This window comes from Balaenoptera borealis (genome assembly GCF_965194805.1).
Source record: "Balaenoptera borealis genome assembly, chromosome: 16".
NCBI classification, from domain to species: Eukaryota; Metazoa; Chordata; class Mammalia; order Artiodactyla; family Balaenopteridae; genus Balaenoptera; species Balaenoptera borealis.
The window spans coordinates 37,178,075-37,203,207 of NC_138872.1; the positions used below are offsets into that span (position 1 = coordinate 37,178,075).

The 25,133-nt window shown below is 36.9% G+C and overlaps 1 protein-coding gene and 1 long non-coding RNA gene across 5 annotated transcripts in view; one reads left to right on the forward strand and one right to left on the reverse strand.

Annotated features, from left to right (window-relative positions):
• PAK5 (p21 (RAC1) activated kinase 5) overlaps window positions 1-25,133 on the reverse strand; it is a 320,997-nt gene that overhangs the window by 174,513 nt on the left and 121,351 nt on the right. For all 4 annotated transcript variants that reach the window (XM_082359049.1, XM_082359051.1, XM_082359050.1 and 1 more), the window contains one exon: window positions 1,431-1,579. The gene's annotated coding sequence lies outside the window, so the exon portion shown is untranslated. The remainder of the gene's footprint in view (window positions 1-1,430; window positions 1,580-25,133) is intronic.
• LOC309612916 lies at window positions 1,574-18,452 on the forward strand. The gene is made up of 2 exons (XR_014235407.1): window positions 1,574-2,771; window positions 12,696-18,452. It is a non-coding gene; the product is annotated as an uncharacterized lncRNA (long non-coding RNA).

Genomic DNA, 25,133 nt, shown 5'->3' on the forward strand with positions numbered 1-25,133 from the left:
TCCTTTAATGTTCCACCTAGGAATAATCCAGTATGAAAGTTTTAGTCTTCAAGTTATGCTTGACTAACCTAAGCTACTAGTCCTTTAAAAACTCATTTCTCATCCAGAAGGGTACCCTTCACATGAGCTACCTCTCTGTGGCTCATGTAACACTGTTCTCAGAAGTCAGGAACCATGTAGCAAGGAAGAGAGTTGTTGCAAAAACATCTGGGAGGCTCAAGTCTCAAAGTGTTGCAAGATAACCTGCCTTGATCATGAGATTTCAGGGCAGAATTTTATGTCTTTTCACAGTGTGACATCAACCCCCTCTCAGTTTCAGAAGCCACAAATATATACATCATAAGTTGTTCTTTGAAACAGCAAAAAAATTACCAGTTGACTACGGTACATTAAAACACAAATGAGAGCATACCTTACATATGACAATTAGAATTATGTTTGGGGATTCATAAAGAGCATTGATGATTATCTAGTTTCATCTGGTTGAAGGAGATCCAAAATCTATTTTAAATCCATCTATCCCCCATGCCAGGTCCCTAAGCCAACTCATCATCATCTCTCGCCTAGGTGACGGCACCCTGTTTTCCACTATTACTGAGCCCCCTACCCCTTAGCTAAATAAAGCAGGATGTCCTTTTAAAAATATAATATAAATTCATTTCTCTAATATCTCTCCAATGGCTTCTACCTTCGTTGGAGTACAATCAAGATACTTTTCCATGTCTAAAGTCTCTCCAACTTCTTCTCTACATCATGCTTCTCCAAATACCCTCTCAAAGCAATAAAGGCCTCCTTTCCAACCGAGCCTTGAACATATCTGTCTGGATCCTGGTTCACAGCACATGCAAGGTCCTATCTTCAAACTTTTACCATGCTGGCTCTTTTCCATCATTCAACTCAAAATTCTCTGAGTGCTCTGCTCTGATACTCAAACAGAAGTAGCCCTTTATTCATTCTCTACCTCATTAACCTGTTTATCATGTTTATAAACATTATAAATGGCTGCCAGTTTCCTTTGCATTGATTTACAATCATCCCTTGGTATCTGGGGGTGATTAGTTCCAGGACCCCTGTGGATACCAAAATCCGTGGATGCTCAAGTCCCTTATATAAAACGGCACAGTAAAGTTGGCCCTCTGTATCTTGGGTTCCCCATCCAAGGATTCAATGAGGATGCAAAACCCGAGAATACAGAGGGCCGACTCTACTTATTTACCTCCTCCCACTAGAATGTCAGCTCCTTCAAAGCCATACCCCTGCCTTTTTTGTTCACTACTGTATCCCTAATTGCCTAGAACAATGTGCAAGCATGTAGAAATCACCCAATAAGTATATGTTGAATAAAAAGGTACTTTTTTGTCTTCTCACCATTGTATCAGTTAAAATAAAAATTTAAAGGGAAAAAACCGTAACGTAATTTATTCCCCAACCTTTTTTATGATGGCTGTGGATGAATCAGACTCCAGAGGAGTGTGGCTATTTCTGGTCTGTAACTTTTCGTTGGCGTTCTTCACTGTTCTTCATTTTTCCTCAGTGTTCATTTTGGCAAGAGGTGGAAGCATTTCGCCACAGTGTATTTCTGCAACAACATGATACCAACATGAGTCAGAACCCCACCAACTTATGCTCTGTTTAAAAATAAACATAAAACCTCATTTACTTCACGTCTCTCCATGCTGTACGTCTTTTCTTTACTGTTTCAACCCTTTTCTCGGACATGCAACTACTGATCTGCATGCTATTACCTGGACACCTCCAGGCAATGTCAAGTTCCCCTTAGCACTGCCTGCATCTGTCACAGCACTTTCTCTACTCATTCCACTGTGAGTCCATCTCTCCCATCAATGGTGAGCCCTCTGGGGACAGGAACTGTGCCTATGGCCCGTGAATCTCTAGGGCCTCATCCACTAACTAGTTATTAAACAGGTTTAATACAGCTGATTCTCATTATTTGTAGTAGTTATGTTCTATATAGTTGCCACCAATACTAAATTAGTGATGCTGAACCATTGTTCCAAGAGGAAATACAGGATTAGGTTTCTGCTAGTTTCTGGCCCCAATACTTGCACCAATCAACCAATACACAACCTTATTGTATGGTTCTATGTGTGTTTCCATTTAAAGACATCTCATTTAATATACATTGTTCATTTGTTAACATTCAACCCACAGCCAAGAGCACTGTAACTCATGACTGAACGAAGCTTACCCAAGATGTATTTTCTCCGTAAGGTATATCACAGCCTTCTTACACTTAAGAACACTAGGCAGTACTTCAGTACTATGCTGGGGAGCCATTTCCAACAGCAAAATCACCAACAAAAAGCACAGAAATACAAAAAGCATAAGAAGGTGAGCTTGCAAATACAAAATCCATGAATAAGGAGGACAGACTCAATACACATTGCTGAATCATATGCACTGCCATTTAAATGAATAAAAAATAAATACTACTGACAGGGTAGAAAGGGACTAATACAGATTTCATATGCTTCATGAAAGATCCAGGAAATGAAAGCAGTTATTCTCTCCTATCCTTTGAAAAGGACAAATTCCAGAGCCTAGTTCTTTTCTTCTGCCCAACATTACTCACTGTTCATCCCATGTTCAGACAAGTCCAAAGAAAATTTCCTTGAAGATAATTATAGATTAGTAGTCTACCTTATCCATGATGGCACAACCCAAACTTCTCCCAGAAGATGGTTCCATTTTTCTCCTGGGATTATAAGAAGAAATACCTGCTTTTATTTCATTATACTCATCAGTTAACTGTAAGTACACAATGTACACACTGTAGAGACTTATATTTTCTGAAAAATGCCAGTACTCTGTGACATAAACAACGAAGGTATCATACGTTAAGTATCTACTTTCTAATGCGCTTGAAAGACATTTAAGACTTCCTTAGGAGGAGAGGAACCAAGATGGCAGAGTAGAAGGACATGCTCTCACTCCCTCTTGCGAGAACACCAGAATCACAACTAGTTGCTGGACAATCATAGACAGGAAGACACTGGAACTCACCAAAAAAGATACCCCACATCCAAAGACAAAGGAGAAGCCACAATGAGACGGTAGGAGGGGTGCAATCACAGTAAAATCAAATCCCATAACTGGTGGGTGGGTGACTCACAGACTGTAGAACACTTATACCATAGAAGTCTACCCACCGTAGTGAAGGTTCTGAGCCCCATGTCAGGCTTCTCAACCTGGGGGTCTGGCAATGGGAGGAGGAATTCCTAGAGAATCAGACCTTGAAGCCTGGTGGGAATTGACTGCAGGACTTCAACAGGACTGGGGGAAACAGAGACTCCACTCTTGGAGGGCACACACAAAGTAGTGTGCATATCGGGACCCAGGGGAAGGAGCAGTGATCCCAGGGGAGACTGCACCAGACCTATCTGCTAGTGTTGGAGGGTCACCTGCAGAGGCGGGGAGGGGGGGCTGTGGCTCACCGTGCGGACAAGGACACTGGCAGCAGAAGTTCTGGGAAGTACTCCTTGGCGTGAGCCCTCCCAGAGTCTGTCATTACCCCACCAAAGAACCCAGGTAGGCTCCAGTGTTGGGTTGCCTGAGGCCAAACAACCAACAGGGAGGGAACCAAGCCCCACCCATCAACAGTCAAGTGGATTAAAGTTTTACTGAGCTCTGCCCACCAGAGCAACAGTCAGCTCTACCCAGCACTAGTCCCTACCATCAAGCCTCTTAGATAGCCTCATCCACCAGAGGGCAGAGAGCAGAAGCAAGAAGAACTACAATCCTGCATCCTGTGGAACAAAAACCACATTCACAGAAAGATAGACAAGATGAAAAGGCAGAGGGCAATGTACCAGATGAAGGAACAAGATAAAACCCCAGAAAAACAACTAAATGAAGTGGAGATAGGCAACTTTCCAGAAAAAGAATTCAGAATAATGATAGTGAAGATGATCCAGGACCTAAGAATAAGAATGGAGGCAAAGATCGAGAAGATGCAAGAAATGTTTAAAAAAGAACTAGAAGAATTAAAGAACAAACAAACAGAGATGAACAATACAACAACTGAAATGAAAACTAAACTAAAAGGAATCAATAGCAGAATAACTGAGGCAGAAGAACGGATAAATGACCTGGAAGACAGAATGGTGGAATTCACTGCTGCAGAACAGAATAAAGAAAAAGAAAGAAAATAAATGAAGACAGCTTAAGAGACCTCTGGGACAATATTAAATGCAACAACATTCACATTATAGGGGTCCCAGAAGGAGAAGAGAGAAAGGACCAGAGAAAATATTTGAAGAGATTATACTCAAAAACTTCCCTAACATGGGAAAGGAAATAGCCACCCAAGTCCAGGAAGCGCAGAGAGTCCCATACAGGATAAACCCAAGGAGAAACACGCCGAGACACATAGTAATCAAAGTGGCAAAAATTAAAGACAAAGAAAAATTATTGAAAGCAGCAAGGGAAAAATGACAAATAACATACACGGGAACTCCCATACGGTTAACAGCTGATTTCTCAGCAGAAAATCTACAAGCCAGAAGGAAGTGGCATGATATACTTAAAGTGATGAAAGGGAAGAACCTACAGCCAAGATTACTCTACCTAGAAAGGATCTCATTCAGATTCGATGGAGAAAATAAAGCTTTACAGACAAGCAAAAGCTAAGAGAATTCAGCACCAACAAACGCTAAAGGAACTTCTCTAAGTGGGAGACACAAGAGAAGAAAAGGACCTACAAAAACAAACCCAAAACAATTAAGAAAATGGTCATAGGAACATACATATTGATAATTAACTTAAACGTGAATGGATTAAATGCTCCAACCAAAGGACACAGGCTTGCTGAATGGATACAAAAACAAGACCCATATATATGCTGTCTATAAGAGACCCACTACAGACCTAGGGACACATAGAGACTGAAAGTGAGGGGATGGAAAAAGATATTCCATGAAAATGGAATTCAAAAGAATGCTGGAGTAGCTGTACTCATATCAGATAAAATAGACTTTAAAATAAAGAATGTTACAAGAGACAAGGAAGGACACTACATAATGATCAAGGGATCAATCCAAGAAGAAGATATAACAATTATAAATATATATGAACCCAACATAGGAGCACCTCAATACATAAGGCAACTGCTAACAGCTATAAAAGAGGAAATCGACAGTAACACAATAATAATGAGGGACTTTAACATCTCACTTACACCAATGGACAGATCATCCAAAATGAAAATAAATAAGGAAACAGAAGCTTTAAAGGACACAATAGAACACATAGATTTAATTGATATTTATAGGACATTCCATCCAAAAACAGCAGATTACACTTTCTTCTCAAGTGCGCATGGAACATTCTGCAGGATAAATCAAATCCTGGGTCACAAATCAAGCCTCAGTAAATTTAAGAAAATTGAAATCATATCAAGCATCTTTTCTGACCACAGTGCTATGAGATTAGAAATGAATTACAGGGGGAAAAAACGTAAAAACACAAACACATGGAGGCTAAACAATACGTTACTAAATAACCAAGAGATCACTGAAGAAATCAAAGAAGAAATCAAGAAATACCTAGAGACAAATGACAATGAAAACACGATGATCCAAAACCTATGGGATGCAGCAAAAGCAGTTCTAAGAGGGAAGTTTATAGCTATAAAAGCCTACCTGAAGAAACAAGAAAAATCTCAAGTAAACAATCTAACCTTACACCTAAAGTAACTAGAGAAAGAAGAACAAACAAATTCCAAAGTTAGCAGAAGGAAAGAAATCATAAAGATCAGTGTAGAAAAAAATGAAAAAGAAACAAAGAAAACAATAGCAAAGATCAATAAAACTAAAAGCTGGTTCTTTTAGAAGATCAACAAAATTGATAAACCATTAGCCAGACTCATCAAGAAAAAGAGGGAGAGGACTCAAATGAATAAAATTAGAAATGAAAAAGGAGAAGTTACAACAGACACCACAGAAATACAAAGCATCCTAAGAGACTACTACAAGCAACTCTATGCCAATAAAATGCACAACCTGGAAGAAATGGACAAATTCTTAGAAAGGTATAAGCTTCCAAGACTAAACCAGGAAGAAATAAAAAATATGAACAGACCAATCACAAGTAATGAAATTGAAACTGTGATTAAAAATCTTCCAACAAACAAAAGTCCAGGACCACATGGCTTCACAGGTGAATTCCATCAAACATTTAGAGAAGAGCTAACACCATCATTCTCAAACTCTTCCAAAAAATTGTGGAGGAAGGAACACTCCCAAACTCATTCTATGAGGCCACCATCACCCAGAAAACAAAACAGACAAAGATAGCACAAAAAAAGAAAATTACAGACCAATATCACTGATGAATATAGATGCAAAAATCCTCAACAAAATACTAGCAAACAGAATCCAACACATTAAAAGGATCATACACCATGATCAAGTGGGATTTATCCCAGGGATGCAAGGATTCTTCAATATATGCAAATCAATCCATGTGATAAACCATATTAACAAATTGAAACATAAAAAGAATATGATCATCTCAATAGATGCAGAAAAAGCTTTGGACAAAATTCAACACCCATTTATGATAAAAACTCTCCAGAAAGTAGGAATAGAGGGAACCTACCTCAACATAGTAAAGGCCATATACGACAAACCCACAGCAAACATCATTCTCAATGGTGAAAAACTAAAAGCATTTTCTCTAAGACCAGGAACAAAACAAGGATGTCCACTCTCACCATTATTATTCAACATAGTTTTCAAAGTCCTAGCCATGGCAATCAGAGAAGAAAAAGAAATAAAAGGAATACAAATTGGAAAAGAAGAAGTAAAACTTTCACTGTCTGCTGATGACATGGTACTATACATAGAGCATCCTAAAAATGCCCCCAGAAAACTACTAGAGCTAATCAATGAATTTGGTAAAGTTGCAGGATACAAAATTAATGCACAGAAATCTCCTGCATTCCTATACCCTAATGATGAAAAAACTGAAAGAGAAATTATGGAAACACTCCCATTTGCAACAAAAAGAATAAAATACGTAGGAATAAACCTACCTAGGGAGACAAAAGACCTGTATGTAGAAAACTATAAGACACTGATGAAAGAAATTAAAGATGATACCAACAGATGGAGAGATATACCATGTTCTTGGATTGGAAGAATCAATATTGTGAAAATGAGTATACTGCCCAAAGCAATCTACAGATGCAATGCAATCCCTATTAAATTACCAATGGCATTTTTTACGGAACTAGAACAAATCATCTTAAAATTTGTATGGAGACACAGAAGACCCGAATAGCCAAAGCAGTCTTGAGGGAAAAGAGCGGAGCTGGAGGAATCAGACTCCCTGACTTCAGACTATACTACAAAGCTACAGTAATCAAGACAATATGGTACTGGCACAAAAACAGAAACATAGATCAATGGAACAAGATAGAAAACCCAGAGATAAACCCACGCACCTATGGTCAACTAATGTATGACAAAAGAGGCAAGGATATACAATGGAAAAAAGACAGTCTCTTCAATAAGTGGTGCTGGGAAAAATGGACAGCTACATGTAAAAGAATGAAATTAGAACACTCCCTAACACCATACACAAAAATAAACTCAAAATGGATTAGAGACCTAAATATAAGAGCAGACACTATAAAACTCTTAGAGGAAAACATAGGCAGTACACTCTTTGACATAAATCACAGCAAGATCTTTTTTGATCCACCTCCTAGAGTAATGGAAATAAAAACAAAAATAAACAAATCGGAACTAATTAAACTTCAAAGCTTTTGCACAGCAAAGGAAACCATAAACAAGATGAAAAGACAACCCTCAGAATGGGAGAATATATTTGCAAACGAATCAATGGACAAAGGATTAATCTCCAAATATATATAAACAGCCCATGCAGCTCAATATTAAAGAAACAAACAACCCAATCCAAAAATGGGCAGAAGACCTAAATAGACATTTCTCCAAAGAAGACATATAGATGGCCAAGAAGCACATGAAAAGCTGCTCAACATCACTAATTATTAGAGAAATGCAAATCAAAACTACAATGAGGTATCATCTCACACCAGTTAGAATGGGCATCATCAGAAAATCTACAAACAAATGCTGGAGAGGGTGTGGAGAAAAGGGAATCCTCTTGCACTGTTGGTGGGAATGTAAATTGATACAGCCACTATGGAGAACAGTATGGAGGTTCCTTGAAAAACTAAAAATAGAATTACCATATGACCCAGCAATCCCACTACTGGGCATATACCCAGAGAAAACCACAATTCAAAAAGACACATGCACCCCAGTGTTCATTGCAGCACTATTTACAATAGCCAGGTCATGGAAGCAACCTAAATGTCCATTGACAGACGACTGGATAAAGAAGATGTGGTACATATATACAATGGAATATTACTCAGCCATAAAAAGGAACGAAATTGAGTCATTTGTTGAGATGTGCATGGACCTAGGGACTGTCATACAGAGTGAAGTAAGTTAGAAAGAGAAAAACAAATATCGTATATTAACGCATGTATGTGGAACCTAGAAAAATGGTACAGATGAACTGGTTTGCAGGGCAGAAGTTGAGACACAGATGTAGAGAACGAACGTATGGACACCAAGGGGGGAAACCGCGGTGGGGTGGGGATGGTGGTGTGCTGAATTGGGTGATTGGGATTGACATTTATACACTGATGTGTATAAAATTGATGACTAATAAGAACCTGCAGTATAAAAAAACAAACCAAAAAAAAAAAAAACAACTAATATTGAACTTTCTTTGGGTTATTTGTATGGAAATATGTTACTATAAATGTTTCAGGCATTACATGAAATTTCTAAAAATCTTATATGCTCTGGTATAATGTTATAAGTCATAATTCTAGTTATTACTTTAAAATGTATATCTTAGAAATAACTAAATTTCCTTGTCAATTGCATTATTATGAACTTCCATCAAATCTTTAATCGTGGTCATTTTTAATTCTTTTGTCATTTACAGACAGTCCTGGGTGTACTCTGATGCTTTTGCAAAAATGTTCCTATAAAAGGGTTTCATCTTCAAGGAATTCATGGAAAAGACTCTGACAAGTACAGGTTTCTGGTAACTAACAATACTGCTGAACTGAATGAATAAGCATTTTCAGAACTGTAATGGAAAACTGATGAATTCATAAAAGTACTAACAAAAGATCAAGATGAAAAAAAAATTAATTACATGGGACTGAGTGAACTGATGAGGATGATTATAATTTTTGTGACTTTCTGTTTGAATAAAAAAAAAAAATCCCACAATGACTCAGAGGCAAAAAATATACAAACCAATTTTCACTGCAAAGTAAAGGAGCTGTTACAGTGGAGGATTACTGGACTGAATGTCAATATTATGACATACTATGAATGTGTTTCGTGTTTGGTAATTGCAATCATTGTTGCTTTTGTTGTGGTCATCCATTTACAATGCTTGGTGTCAGTTTATTTATCTCTTGTAAAAATAAAATACAGTGTGTGTGTGTGTGTGTGTGTGTGGAAAAAAAAAAAAGACTTCCTTAGGAATACAGATTTATGTTTTAAAGCTGCTACAAAATTTTTCCAATTAAGTTTACTTCTCAAAATTTTAAACTGTTTAAAGTTAACCTTGATTTAGTTGTAGTTCATGGAAAGTAATTTGTTGGTAAAATCACCTCTGCAAAAGCACACCCTATGTTTTAAACTACCATTGTTGGGATCAGTAGGATTTGCAGAAGGCAATGTTTTGCGTACGTAACACGAAATAGGATGATTCTGAAAGCTCACTTCTTATGTGTTCAAAATCATCTAAAATGGACTTCCCTGGTGGCACAGCGGTTAAGAATCCACCTGCTAATGCAGGGTACACGGGTTCGATCTCTAGTCCAGGAAGATCCCACATGCCGCAGAGCAAGCCCATGCGCCACAACTACTGAAGCCCACGCGCCCTAGAGCCTGCACACCACCACTACTGAGCTCATGCACTGGAACTACTGAAGCCCTGTGCTCTCTAGGGCCCACGTCCTGCAACTACTGAGCCTGCATGCTGCAACTATTGAAGCCTGCACGTCTAGAGCCCGTGCTCTGCCAACAAGAGAAGCCACCGCAATGAGAAGCCTGTGCACCGCAACGAAGAGTAGTGTCCGCTCGCCGCAACTAGAGAAGCCCGCACGCAGCAACAAAGACCCAACACAGCCAAAAAATAAAAGTTTTTAAGAAGTCAGCTAAAATATAACTAGACACAATTTCCTTTTAAAGTCTTGTGAGATTCTCTTCATATATTTCAGAGTATCAGGAGATAAGTCACCTTGTCAGGAAATGCGATTTCAAGACTGATAAAACCATATGGGTCTACTGCATAACAATAAGACAACTCAACATATTTTACAAAAGTAATACCTTGATGCAGAAAAATAAAATGAATGAAATGCATCTTACTTTATTAGTACAATTATATTACATTTTCCATATAATTAACCAATATTTGCTTTGAGTTTATTTTGTAAAATTTAGCATTACTTTTCATTTTCTATTTATTCTGCAAAACACTAAGAAAAACAGATGTCATTAACTTACTTTAATATGTGCCTAGATCATCACTAAAACTCTCTAATTTCTTTCTCTTTAAACAACCCACTAAGAAACCTTTACTTATATGTCTTTGATAAAGCCATATCGCCACTATTGACCTAAAAAAAGCAATCTGAATGTTCAGGTAACAGCTATCCGATTCTGAACCTGATGATAATGTGCATCTTAATATGAGGTACAGATGTAAATTAAATTTCATATTTCCATTTTTAACCTTCAAGAGGAAGGGGTTGGCTTTGAAATTGACAGCCATGGTTCCACCTTGTACTAACTGTATGATTTGGGCCAATTCACTATTCCCCAAATTTATTTACTCATCTGAAAAGTGAAGATGGACACTATTTTCTGTAACCTAGAGTGGTCCTCACGATAAAGTGGAAATGGCCTGTGTAAAGTACCTGGCCAACAGTGAATGGTAAAAAAATGTTAGTTCTTGTTTTTATTAAGTACAAAACCAACACAAGCAGCACTGTAGACAACTGAATTTAGCTCTTAAAGCCAAAATATACTGACCTGTCACCTGTGGGTAATTTGAAAAAAAAAGTTATAGTTCACCCACATTTTGGCTTACCATCAAAACAAGAATGTCTATGGCTGTGATATGTATGTGTGTTATAATATATAACTCAAAATCTCTAAGAGTCTATTTTATGTAAAACAGAACAAAAATTGACCATCAGCTATATTAGAACAAACAGTTCTTTTTCTGCACATTTTTTTCTCCTCTCATTCAAAGATGAAAGTACTCATGCCGATGCATTTTAAGGTGGTTTAGACCAGGATGAAATGGGTCCCAGCAGCCCTATAACCTTAGAATGTTTGTTGCATCATTCACCCTTTCATCCACTTCTCCTAGTAACAAGAAATGCAAATTCGTGAATGGTAGGTTTAATATGTGGTCTGTGTTATTATGTTAGCAAAACAGGACTTTTTTTTTTTCTCTATGAGAATAGGCTATGACTTTGGCCTCATTAATATTGAGTTCTGGCCAAAGGAACTCCAATAGGTTATGAAATCACGAAAGCTGCTAAATCCCATCAGGCTAAATCTTCCAACAATTCCAACCTGTTTTTTTAAAACTAGAATAGAACCTTTCCACAAGGAACTAATATGGATCATCCTTCTTGAAAAATATTGTCTTTACCACTGTGCCATTTTTAAAGTTTTTCTTTGTGTATACTTTTAAAATTTCAATTTTATTTTATTTTTTAATTGAAGTATAGTTGATTTGCAATGTTGTGTTAGTTTCAGGTGTGCAGCAAAGTGATTTAGTTATATATATAAATATATATATATATATATAATTTTTCAGATTTGTTTCCCTTATAGGTTATTACAAAATAATGAATATAGTTCTCTGTGCTATACAGTAGGTCCTTGTTGGTTGTCTATTTTATATATAGGAGTGTGTACATGTTAATCCCAAACTCCTAATTGATCCCTGCCCTCTTTGTATATACTTTAGAATGGAGATAATTCTATACTTTCAGCTAGATGCTGTGCTCCTCATCTAATAGGTAAACTCTAGGTGCACAAAGGGTTTTATTACCAGGCCTGACAGTGTAAAAGCCAAGCAGAAAACAAGCTGGCAGAGATGGTTTAATATAAGCTTCCTCTGAGGAGTTGAAAACATCATCACATTTTGTTTCCTGCTATTCATCTGCCCCTCTGTGATCTTTGTCTCTCTCTATAATAAAATATTTATAGCCAGAACCCCGCATCCCTTCCTCCTTCTTAACTGTTGGAATAAAGTGTGTTCTGGTTCCACGGGAGAAAGCAACAATATAATAGGAACACTAAAATTTGAATAAATGACTTTGGGGAGGAGTAGAAAACGTAATCCATTCAAAAAGGGATTTTCTTTCCTTCGAAGCAAGATAACTGTGACGTATGGGACTGCATGTTTGCAGTAATTATTTACGCCCTTGTTCAACTGCACTGAACTCTCTCGAGGGAAACTTCTTGGGAACCTAAAGAACTACTTCCTTTCTTTGGATGTCCTCAGATATAGATTGAGCACTAATTTGTTTTTCTTTTAAGGTATTAATAAAATGATTTTTTAAAAAACAATCTCAGCTTTTCCTATAGGAAAATATCCTGTTTGAATGTCTGGCCTCTGTCTATGAGACGTTTCCCCTGAGCCAGTGGAAGGACTGAGTTTTTCAGAACTATGAACTATAGGTAATATTCTCATGTTAATGCTCTTTTCATCTGGAAGAGCAGCTTGTAATGTATTGGCTTTTATTTTAGGAGTAACTGTTCCTTGTGCTGAAAAACCAAGTGAACAATTAAATTTGGATATGTTGCTTTTCTGGTCCAACCAGAAAAAGCACTTAAAATTTTTATTTGCTAGATACCCCCAAGTTCTAGACACACTGGTGCATGCTTGCTTTTTGAACTTGATTGACTAAATCATTCTGTGTCTGGGCCTCTTTGTCTTGAACCCATGGTAATGACAGCTTGGACTCAGACAAGAGCAGGTACTCACAATTTTCAGAGGATTAAATGAGGTGATGCATGTGTAAGAACTTCAGATAGTCTGAAGCACTATGCAACATTAGATTTAGAAAAGTTATTTTAATTCCTAACTGAGTTATACAAAATTTTACTTAATCTAATACAGAAAACAAAGATAACAGCTCAAAACCTAGTGACGATGTCTCTGCAATATGAGGACTGTCTAATCTCCACTTCGATGAAGTGCGCAGGCTTCTCATTGCGGTGGCTTCTCTTGTTGCGGAGCATGGGCTCTAGGCGTGCGGCCTTCAGTAGTTGTGGCACACAGGCTCAGCAGTTGTGGTTCACGGGCTCTAGAGCGCAGGCTCAGTAGTTGTGGTGCACAGGCTTAGTTGCTCCGTGGCATGTGGGATCTTCCCGGACCAGGGCTCAAACCCACATTCCCTGCATTGGCAGGTGGATTCTTAACCACTGTGCCACCAAGGAAGCCCTATTTAATGTTTTGATAACTCAGTGTCAGCATACTTGGCTTCCTTTATAATCCTAGGTATTTTATTTTATGCATTTTAAAGCATTATTTTGCCACTGTGGTTACCCAGCAATTCCACCCCTAAGTATATACCCAAAAGAACTGAATATAGGTACTCAAACAAATATTGGTACAGGATTGTTTGTAGTAGTGTTATTCACAATAGCAAAAAAAAAAAAAAAAAAAAGGAAACAACCTAAATGTCCATCAACAGATGGATGGATAAGTGTGGTATATCCATACAATGGAATATTATTCAGGCATAAAAGAGAATGAATACTAATACATGCTACAATGTGAATGAACCTCTAAAACATTATACTAAATGAAAGAAGCAAGACACCAAAGGTCACATATTGTATGATTCCATTTATACGAAATATCTAGAATAGGAAAACCTATGGAAAGGGAAAACAGATTGGTGGTTACCAAGGGCTTGGGGGACAAGGGAATAAACAGAACTGCTTAATGCCTACAGTATTTTATTTTGGATTGATGGAAATGTTTTGAAACTAGATTGAGGTGGCAGTTGCACAACTTTATGAATGTACTAAATATCAGTGAGTTGTTCACTTTAAAATGATTCATTTTATGTCTTGTGAATTTCATCTCACTAAATAAACAAAACACCATGTTAAAAATTGGTTCCTGGTCTTCCTGAGATGGCCAGAGAAGTCCATGGCACAGCAAAAGGATAAAAATCCTGATTTAAAGCTTCCCACAATGACACGAGCTCTTCTGCTTTGGTCCAGTTGAAGAAGCTGGGCTCAATCAAGTTTTCCAAATTTTCCTAGCATGCCGGAGCACCCCCTGTGGCCTGAGTTTAAAGTTAGGAGGAAGCAAGAGTGTAGCTGATGAGCACTTAGCTTGCTGTTAAACAACTCATATTTGTCTATGTATTTCTAATATACACTTGGAGATATATTCCAGAAAATGGAGTATGACTAGGAACACAACAAATGTTACATTCTACATGACCAGAAATGGTAGACACTACTTTTTCAATAGTAAGATTTTTCTGTGCTGTCAGTTCTCCCAGATACCATGACTTATTTGGGGAATATCTTCATGCTAGTTGTAATGCTCCTAGAACTTTATTCGACTTCCTTTAGGTTATTTTTTTTTCATTCAACAAGTGCACATTATACAGGCAAACCTCTTTCTACTGTGCTTTTACTTTGTTATGCTTTACAGATACTGCGTTTTTTACAAATTGAAGGTTTCTGGCAACCCTGGGTTGCCAGATAATGGATAGCATTTTTTAGCAACAAAGTATTAAGGTATTAAGGTATGTACATTGTTTTTTTTTTAAACATAATGCTATTGCACACTTAAGAGACTACAGTGTTGAATAAACATAACTTTTATATGTACTAGGAAACCAAAAAATTCCTGTGACTTGCTTTATTGTGGTATTTGCTTTACCACAGCGGTCTGGAACTGAACCCACAGCCTGTAATATCCAGGAGAAACATGTGCTATGAAGAAAGAAAAAGTTGGGCAGCAATGAGAGTGACAGAAAGTTACTAGAAAAAGAGATCAAATAAGAGACTCCTAAGAGGTAGCATTTGAGGAGGAACCTGAATGAAGTAAATAAATGAGCATTATAGACAGTGGGGTCAACAGTACTTCAGGCTACGGAGACAACATGTGCAAATGTCCTAAGGTCATGAATGTTCAGAGAACAACACTGAAGGCCCATGTGGCTATAATGGAGTCCATAACAAAAGGACGGTATAAATATAAGATAGAGCAAGCAGTCAGTGACCAGACTGTGGATGGTCTAACAGGCTATGGTGAACATTTTGGATTTTATTATAAATCTGATGGGAGAACCATTGGAGAGCTTTGAATAGAAGGTGACATTTTGATTTATACTTTAAAACTGTCCCTAGGTGGGGTGGAAACATTGCAGGAGGTTAAGAGTGAAAGCAAGAATATTAGATAAGAGACTAGTTAGGGAGCACAGGTGAAGGATGATAGCAGCTCACACTTAGGGTGGCAGTGGTCAGGACAGTGAAAAGTGGTCTGACTCTAGATATACTTTCAAAGTATAGATGACTCTTTGATGGGTTGGCTATGGTGCAAGAGAAGGTATTTCCGCCTGAGCAGTAGGGTGGACAGCGATGCCACCTATTGAGCTGGGAGACAGCTGGAGAGGAACAGATTTAAATGTTGCTTTTGTCCCTTTGGGCTGCTATAACAAAATATCACAGACTGGGTAGCTCGTAAGCCACAGAAATGTATTTCTCACAGTTCTGGAGGCTGAAAGTCTGAAATCAGGATGGCAACAGCGTAACTGGGTGAAGGCTCTCCTCCAGGCCTCATCCTCATATGGTGGGAGGGGCTAGGGAGCTCAGTGGGATCTCTCCCATAAGTACACTAACTCCATTCATGAGGCCTCCACCCTCATGACCTAGTCACCGTCTCAAAGGCCCACCTACTAACACCATCATCTTTGAAGGTTATAATGTCAACATATGCTTTTCGTAGAAGACCAACATTCAGACCATAGCAAGTATTGGGTTGGCCAAAAAGTTCGTTTGGGTTTTTCTGATATGTTGGTCAAGAAAATCAAGGGTTCAGTTTTAGACACCAGGATAGACTGGTTGAAAAAAATTGCCCAAATTCCTCATCTTTCACTGTATCCATGCTTTTCACCAAATAATTTTTAGGCCACTTCCTCTCTGACTCTAGGTTTGGTTACCTGGCTTGATTTAGCCAATGGGACACAGCAGCTTCCCTGTATTTTCAAGTGCTTGTGCTCTTTTGATTTTTCTTGCATTTTTGCCATTATCATGAAAACATGTCCAGGCTAGCTGATGCAGAAGAGTGACACAAGGAGACAAACAGCATGGTCCTGGTAGTAAGAAATTCATAACAGAAACTGAATTATAAATAAATGAATGAACCACAAAACCCAGGCTCCCTCTTAGATCATTTCAAGGAAAGCCCAGCCAGGCTGACTGTGGAAAAAAAAAATTTTTTTAATGTATACTTTAAGAAAGTTTATTAAAGTTTTTGGTACTAGAGAATTCTATTTTTAAAGATTATTGTCATATTTGAGAAACTTCTCTCAAGTGTAAGATTTAAGGGAATTTCAGGATTTCTTGGAATTGCCAACACTCACTCATCACCACTAGTTCATCAACAATGTCTTCACTGTCTTTGCTTCTGATACTTCCCTGCAAGATAAGGAACAGAGATAAATGTATCATGAAGCCAATAAAACTAAAGGCTCAAGGCCACTCACTTGTTCATGGACATCAAGGCCCTGGGAAGGACCCTAGCAATATGTTCACATGATCATATATTTTTGCAAATTATGCAAAAGTAAGATATTTTAACAGCTACTGGTTACGAGAGCTGTCTCTTTGCGTTCCAACTTCCTACATTGCACTTCTCTATATGCTGCATGGAGTTGGAGTGGCTATAGCTATTTGGGGGCTCTAGCTAAGGGGGAACTTGAGTTGGAAATGCTTTTGGTTTGTAATAGTGGGATATATTTATGTGTTTTGCAATCAATTTCCATTACAGTTCAGTTTTTTCTAGTCGTCCCAAGTACAGCAAGGGCATCCAGGAAATCTCCAACACCTCCACGTACTGACTGACCCAGCATCATAGTACAAAGATGCAGGACCTGAAAGCATATTACAATATAAGTGTGCCTGCAGCTCTTGGTATATGTGCATGGCGAAAGTCTGCCTATTATAAAGCTTCTTAAACCTTAACACATGGGCGTAACAACACATTAAGTATGCAGAAATGTATTTTCAAAGATTCATAAAACGTTTGTATAGAAAGTTGATATAGTTTGAACATACCATTTAAACAGCATATGGAAAGTTGTTTTGAAGGTACCATTAAAACAAGTGAGAAATTAAACCTCTTTGCTTCGATCATATGAGAAAGGTACCTTTTATATCATCTCTATTTAAGAATGGCAGAAAAACTTTTAAAAATTGAATAGGAAACAAACATTTGATTAAATCAACAGAAATTATTCTGACATTGAAGAAACCTTTTGTACCAAAATAATTTTCAGACCACATCCAAAGCATGCATTAGGAGGAAAATGGTGAATAGCAGTAAAGGATTAGCTCTTGTTTGATAATTCAATTGATAAAAACGAGTGGATCATATGAACACAAGGAAATATTTCCATTCTTTGACACAAAAGAAGATTATGAAGATAACATACAATTCATCACAGTCAAATAAGGAAGACAATGACAAGTCACTGATAATGTGGTTCATCAATTTAAAGAGTATTAAGATTAGTCATTGTACAAGCAAACTTCAAATGCACTGAAATCTTAGGACTCACACATTTAAGAAATGTGGTAGAGGTGTTCCAAAATTTGATAATTCTAATAAAGTTTACATGCCACTACTGATAACAACATGTGATGCCCAAATAAACTTTTCTAGATGTCAGTAAAAATAAATTTCAATCAGACATCTTAAAGGGAAAGCTGTATTATGTTTCTATTTTCTCTACAGAAGGATGTTTCAAAATAATTTTTATATTTAACAGTAAAGAGATAATGAAAGCATTTTGCACCAAAATGTGTAGGGGTCAAGATATTAGAAAGGTGGGGTGGTAATCTACTAGTAAAAATATACTGCTTTTCTGATTGTGTGATGTTTGCATTGTTAGCGTGTTAACTTCATATTGAATACTTTGCTATGAATTATTACCTCATTCTAAATATTCACATTCCTACCTAATTTTGTATTCACAGGCACACCTTCTAAAGTCATGGATCCTCAGGTTTATGGATCTTGTTTACTAGGCCACTGGTTACTTTTCCCCAGTATAATTGCTCAGAAGTTTATATTTAAGAAGTCAATTAAAATGTATACATGAAGAACAACTACAGTTCAACCAAAGTAGAAATGTCAGAGTGAAAACGCAGCAGCCTCGGCAACCCTGTCTCCCTTTGTGATGGCTACACAGCAATTTCACTTTTGGAATTCATCTTCAACTGGGTGGTTTGTTTCAATAAATTGAAATCTTGATAAGAGTAAGTGAATCTAAGTGAAACCGATGTTAACCAAATGCATGACAAAATGGAGCACAGGAATTATTCTAAGCAAAGAAATATAAATAAAACTTTGATTATATGGCTGAAAAGGAAAGCATATGGATTTTTATCAAGTACTTAAAGTGTTAGTGCCCATAGCAGGACAATCAGCTATATACGTTAGAAACTAAAAAGATATGCCCCAGAACATGTTCAATTAATTCAACAGAATAGTAAAAGTATAAGTTATGAGTTTTGAATGAAAGAACAAAGATGTAATCATTTAGAGTCTTCTTGAATTTTTTTTAATCTACTGTAGTTACTAAAGATGTATGGCCTTTGTTTTCTTTCTAGAAATTCTACCAACCCTAGGTTTTGAATTCAGTGAATACCAATCATATGTACACTTCATTCTGCCTACTGTGACTGAGTCATACTTTAACTTTTTTCTAATTAAGAAGAAAATACAGTGTTTGCTTTGCTTTGCTTTGCTTTTCTCTTTTTTTAATTTTTGGCCACACTGAGTGGCACATAGGATCTTATTTCCCCAACCAGGGATTGAACCCATGTCCCCTGCAGTGGAAGTGTGGAGTCCTAACCACTGGACTACCAGGGAATTCCCCAGAAAATAGTGTTTTCTAAGAGGCAAGAAAACACAATTTATTTAAATTTTTTTTTTTTTAAGCAATGACAAAGCAGTGGCCAATCAAGTATTGTCAGTGGTACACTCTATGGCAGAGGCTGCAAACGGAGGACATAAGGGCGAAATCTCACTGTTTAACCAAATTGATGTTTAAAATGTTTGAAAGAGGGTGTACAAAATGTTGATATGTCTTACTACTGGTGATGTTAAGCTTGATCATTCAGTTAAGGTGTATCTGCCACATAGTGAAATGTAGCTATGGTCCCCCCTTTGTAATTAGTAAATATCTTGGGGGTGATACTTTGAGGTTATGAAAATATCCTGTTCTCCACAAACTTTAGCCTATTAGTTTTAGCATCCATCAGTGGATTGTGTCTGCAACAATTATCACTGTGGTATTTGCCTAATGGTAATTTTCTACCTCTTTTATCCTTTCACTGGAATGTATTTAATTCCATTTATTAATTGGAATTCTTCCATAAAAGAGACTATTCCTTCACCCCATTTATTTATGCATTTATTTATATATGTATGCATGTATGTATGTATATATTTATTTATATGAGCAAGGACTCAGGGGTACTTACTTTATTCCAAGAGTTATAATCCAAAACTCTCATTATATATCTGGTTGCTCACAATGTCCCAGTTTTGGCCATTTGGAACTCCTCCTGGTTCATACGTCCTTTTGACATGCTCTTGTTCTTTTTTGAGTGTGACCTTACTTTTTGACAACACAAATATTCCAGGCAATTCTCATACTTTCCCTGCCCCAGCCATGTAATCAACTACTTCTCCAAAGAGCTCTAGATCCTTTTGTTGGAAAATGGTGTTTAAAAATCAAGGATCTGGATGCTAGGTATGCTCTTTGCTACCGGGGTGTCATTGATCTTAGGCTTTCTCAGTGGACAGAGTTAGGATACATATGTATGTATAACAACCCAAGCATATACTCACATAACCTCAGTCTAATCACAAGAAGCCATCAGACAATTCCAAGACATTCTACAAAATGACTGACCAGCATACTTCAAAAGTGTCAAGTTCATGAAAGATAAGGAAATAATGAGTAACTGTTAGACTGGAGGAGATTAAGGAGACAACTAAATGTGATTTGGGAACTTGGATTGAACAGAAAAAACATTAATGGGGCAACAAAAACGACATTCACAGAAAGACAGACAAAATGAAAAGTCAGAGGATTATGTACCAGATGAAGGAACAAGATAAAACCCCAGAAAAACAACTAAATGAAGTGGAGATAGGCAACCTTCCAGAAAAAGAATTCAGAATAATGATACTGAAGATGATCCAGAACCTCGGAAAAAGAATGGAGGCAAAGATCAGGAAGATGCAAGATATGTTTAACAAAGGCCTAGAAGAATGAAAGAACAAACAAATAGAAAAATTAAAGAACAAACAAACAGAGATGAAAAATACAATAACTGAAATGAAAACCTCAAGAAACAAGAAAAATCTCAAATAAACAATCTAACCTTATACCTAAAGGAAGTAGAGAAAGAAGAACAAAAATAACCCAAAGTTAGTAGAAGGAAAGAAATCATAAAGATCAGAGCAGAAATAAATGAAATAGAAACAAAGAAAACAATAGCAAATATCAATAAAACTAAAAGCTGGCTGTTTTAGAAGATCAACAAAATTGATAAACCTTTAGCCAGACTCATCAAGAAAAAGAGGGAGAGGACTCAAATCAATAAAGTTAGAAATGAAAAAGGAGAAGTTACAATGGACACCACAGAAATACAAAGCATGCTAAGAGACTACTACAAGCAACTCCATACCAATAAAATGGACAACTTGGAAGAAATGGACAAATTCTTAGAAAGGTATAACCTTGCAAGACTGAACCAGGAAGGAATAGAAAGTATGAACAGACCAATCACAAGTAATGAAATTGAAACTGTGAAGAAAAATCTTCCAACAAACAAAAGTCCAGGACCAGATGGCTTCACAGGCGAATTCTATCAAACATTTAGTGAAGAGCTAACACCCCTCTTTCTCAAACTCTTCCAAAATATTGCAGAGGAAGGAAAACTCCCAAACTCTTTCTACGAGGCCAACATCACCCTGACACCAAAACTAGACAAAGATACTACAAAAAAAGAAAATTACAGACCAATATCACTGATGAATATAGATGCAGAAAACCTCAACAAAATGCTAGCAAACAGAATCCAACAACACATTAAAAGGATCATACACCATGATCAAGTGCGATTTATCCCAGGGATGCAAGGATTATTCAAAATACTCAAATCAATCCATGTGATACACCATATTAACAAATTGAAACATAAAAACCATATGATCACCTCAATAGATGCAGAAAAAGCTTTTGACAAAATTGAACACCATTTATGATAAAAACTCTCCAGAAAGTGGGCATAGAGGGAACCTACCTCAACATAATAAAGGCCATATACAACAAATCCACAGCAAACATCATTCTTAATGGTGAAAAACTGAAAGCATTTCCTCTAAGACCAGGAACAAAACAAGAATGTCCACTCTCCCACTATTATTCAACAAAGTTTTGGAAGTCCTAGCCACGGCAATCAGAGAAGAAAAAGAAACAACAGGAATCCAAATTGGAAAAGAAGAAGTAAAACTGTCATTGTGTGTGGATGACATGATACTATACATAGAGAATCCTAAAGATGACACCAGAAAACTACTAGAGCTAATCAATGAATTTAGTAAAGTTTCAGGATACAAAATTAATGCACAGAAATCTCTTGCATTCCTATACACTAACAATGAAAGATCAGAAAGAGAAATTAAGCAAACAATCCCATTCACCATTGCAACAAAAAGAATAAAATACATAGGAATAAACCTGCCTAAGAAGGTAAAAGACCTGTACTCAGAAAACTATAAGATACTGCTGAAAGAAATCAAAGATGACACAAACAGATGGAGAGATATAGCATGTTTTTGGATTGGAAGAATCAATATTGTGAAAATGACTATACTACCCAAAGCAATCTACAGATTCAATGCAATCCTTATCAAATTACCAATGGCATTTTTTTACAGAACTAGAACAAAAAATCTTAAAATTTGTATAGAAACACAAAAGACCCCGAATAGCCAAAGCAATCTTGAGAAAGAAAAACAGAGCTGGAGGAATCAGGCTCCCTGGCTTCAGACTATACTACAAAGTAACAGTAATCAACACAATATGGTACTGGCACAAAAACAGAAATATAGATTAATGCAACAGGATAGAAAGTCCAGAGATAAACCCATGCACCTATGGTCACCTAATGTATGACAAAGGAGGCAAGGATATAAAATGGAGAGAAGACAGTGTCTTCAATAAGCGTTGCTGGGAAAACTAGACAGCTACATGTAAAAGAATGAAATCAGAACACTTCCTAACACCATATAAAAAAATAAACTTAAAGTGGATTAAAGACCTAATGTAAGACCAGACACTATAAATCTCTTAGAGGAAAACATAGGCAGAACACTCTTTGACATAAATTACAGCAATATCTTTTTTGACCCATCTCCTAGAGTAATGGAAATAAAAACAAAACAAAATAAAAAACATTAATGGGAAAACTGATGAAATCAAATAAGGTCTGTACCTTAGTTTATAGCAAGTATTGGCAAACTACACAGCCCATGTGCCAAATCTGGTCTGCCACTTGTTTTTGAAATAAAGTTTGATGGGATACACTCTCATTTTCTACACATTGTCTATGACTATTTTTGTGCTACAATAGCAGAGTTACGTAGTAGTGGTAGATACCTAAAATAGTTACTATCTGGCTTTTTACAGAACAAGCTTGCCAACTCCCAGTTTATAGTCTTGTACCATTTTTAAGCCCTATTTTTGGTAATTGTAATATGGTTATGTAAAATTAGGTGCCAACATATAAAATACAGGAAATTTTACAGAAATTTTCTGTATTTGGGGTTTTTTTTCTTAAAGTCAGGATGTTTGATTACACTGCCCATCAATCAAAACAAAATGAAAATTGGTACTTACGGATAGTACGTCTGATACTTCTGGTTATTGACTTGATATTGGCTTTGATAGTATCATGACCCTTATTTTGTTTGGCATGAAATATCGGTTAAAAAAAACACATTTCCTAGTCTTTCTTTTAGCCAGGGATAGTTAATGATGTATAAGCACACTGTTTTGGTGAGATTTTAAGGAAAGCTCATTAGAAAGGGTCAGAAGTCTGGCATGAGTCCTATTTACCCTTCTCTCTTTCTACTGCTTCTTGCCCAGACAATCAATGTGATGGTTAGAGTTTCAGCAGTCATCTTAGACCACGAGGTGAAGATAGGAGTCATGCATGCATCCTCACTTCAAGTAGGTTTCAAAGATAGAAGAAGTTTATGATAGACTTATTGTGGCCTAAGTTTTCATGCTTCCTCATATTCATGCTCTTTGTAACATCTCCCATCAAAAGGTGGAAGCTGTTTCCCAAGCTGTTTATTCGTGGCTGGTCTTATGACTTGACTTGGCCAAGAGAATGTGGTAGAAGTGCATGAGTATCAGTTCTGAACCTAGACCTCAACAGGCCCTGAGTAGTTCTACTTTCTCTCTTGGAAACCTTCCACAGATATGTGAAATATCCCATGCTAGAGAATGATGAGAGGTCATATGAACTGGGACCCATTAGTCCTAGTTGAGGACATCCTAAAGCCAGGCCTCCAAATATAATAGAGAACCCAATCAAAATGAAAAGAGCTACTTACTCAATACAATGCTGACTGCAGATGCAGGTGAAACACCAATCAAGACCAGAAAACTCTCCCAGCTGATCTGTAGACTTACAAGTAATGGTTGTTCTTCTTGTTTTATGACGCAGAGAGTTGGGGTGGTCTGCTATTCAGTGGTAGCGGCCTGATCTAGGACCTGCATCTCTGATGACCATGGAGTCACTGCTGTGGCCTGAGACCTCTTTCCTGAGGTCATCTTTTATAAGAAAGAGAGAAAAGTCATCTTGCCTAAACCACTCTGATTTTCAGTCTGTCTTACTTGCCACCAAATAGAATTCCTAAGTGATACATAAAGGGCATGGGCTGTCTACTTTTCTACAATCCCCACTCGTCATGTGTCGCCCATTTATGTCACATTTATGTCATCTGTCTTGCCCTTGTAGCACTTCAATGTGTGACCTGCTCTACAAGCCACGTTTTTGAAAAAGAGGAAGAAAGATGATCTTTTAATCTCACTTTGTATTTTGAGATTCATTTAACTTAGAGGATTTTGTGTAAAGGGAGCACATTAGAGGACAATTGTATATTTTGCTTTGTAAACTCATACCATACCCAAACCACCTGAGCTGGAGGCCTGTGGCTCAGGACAGCAGTGGAAATATCCATGGGAGACCAAGGAAATAACAGAAATAACGGGTTTTTTAGAGCATTTTAAAGCTTATTAAGCTTATGCCAGCCTCCCTTATTGTCAAGTGCTGCTGAAAGTTCAATGAAATCCCTTTAGAGATGAAACATTTCCCTTAAAAAAGAGCAGTATAAATCTAGCTTCAAACTTTATTAGAAAAAAGAGCAAAAATCCATGTTACCGTTTCTTTTAATATATATGCATATGGTTGTATATCTAGAGAATTTGAAGTTTCAAACTACTGTTAATCACATTCTTCTAAAAATAGTTATAATAATGTACATATAAAATAATTAGTTACAGATCTATCATAATAGCAGACTTAAAATTATTAATAAATATGGTAAATATTAATATATAAATAACAACCTATCAATTAAAATACACAAGAGCAATTAATAGTTTATATCACCAATAAAAAAGTAGTATAAGTCAATTTGATCTTTTTATATTTTCTACTTTAAAACTAAATGGCAGCTTT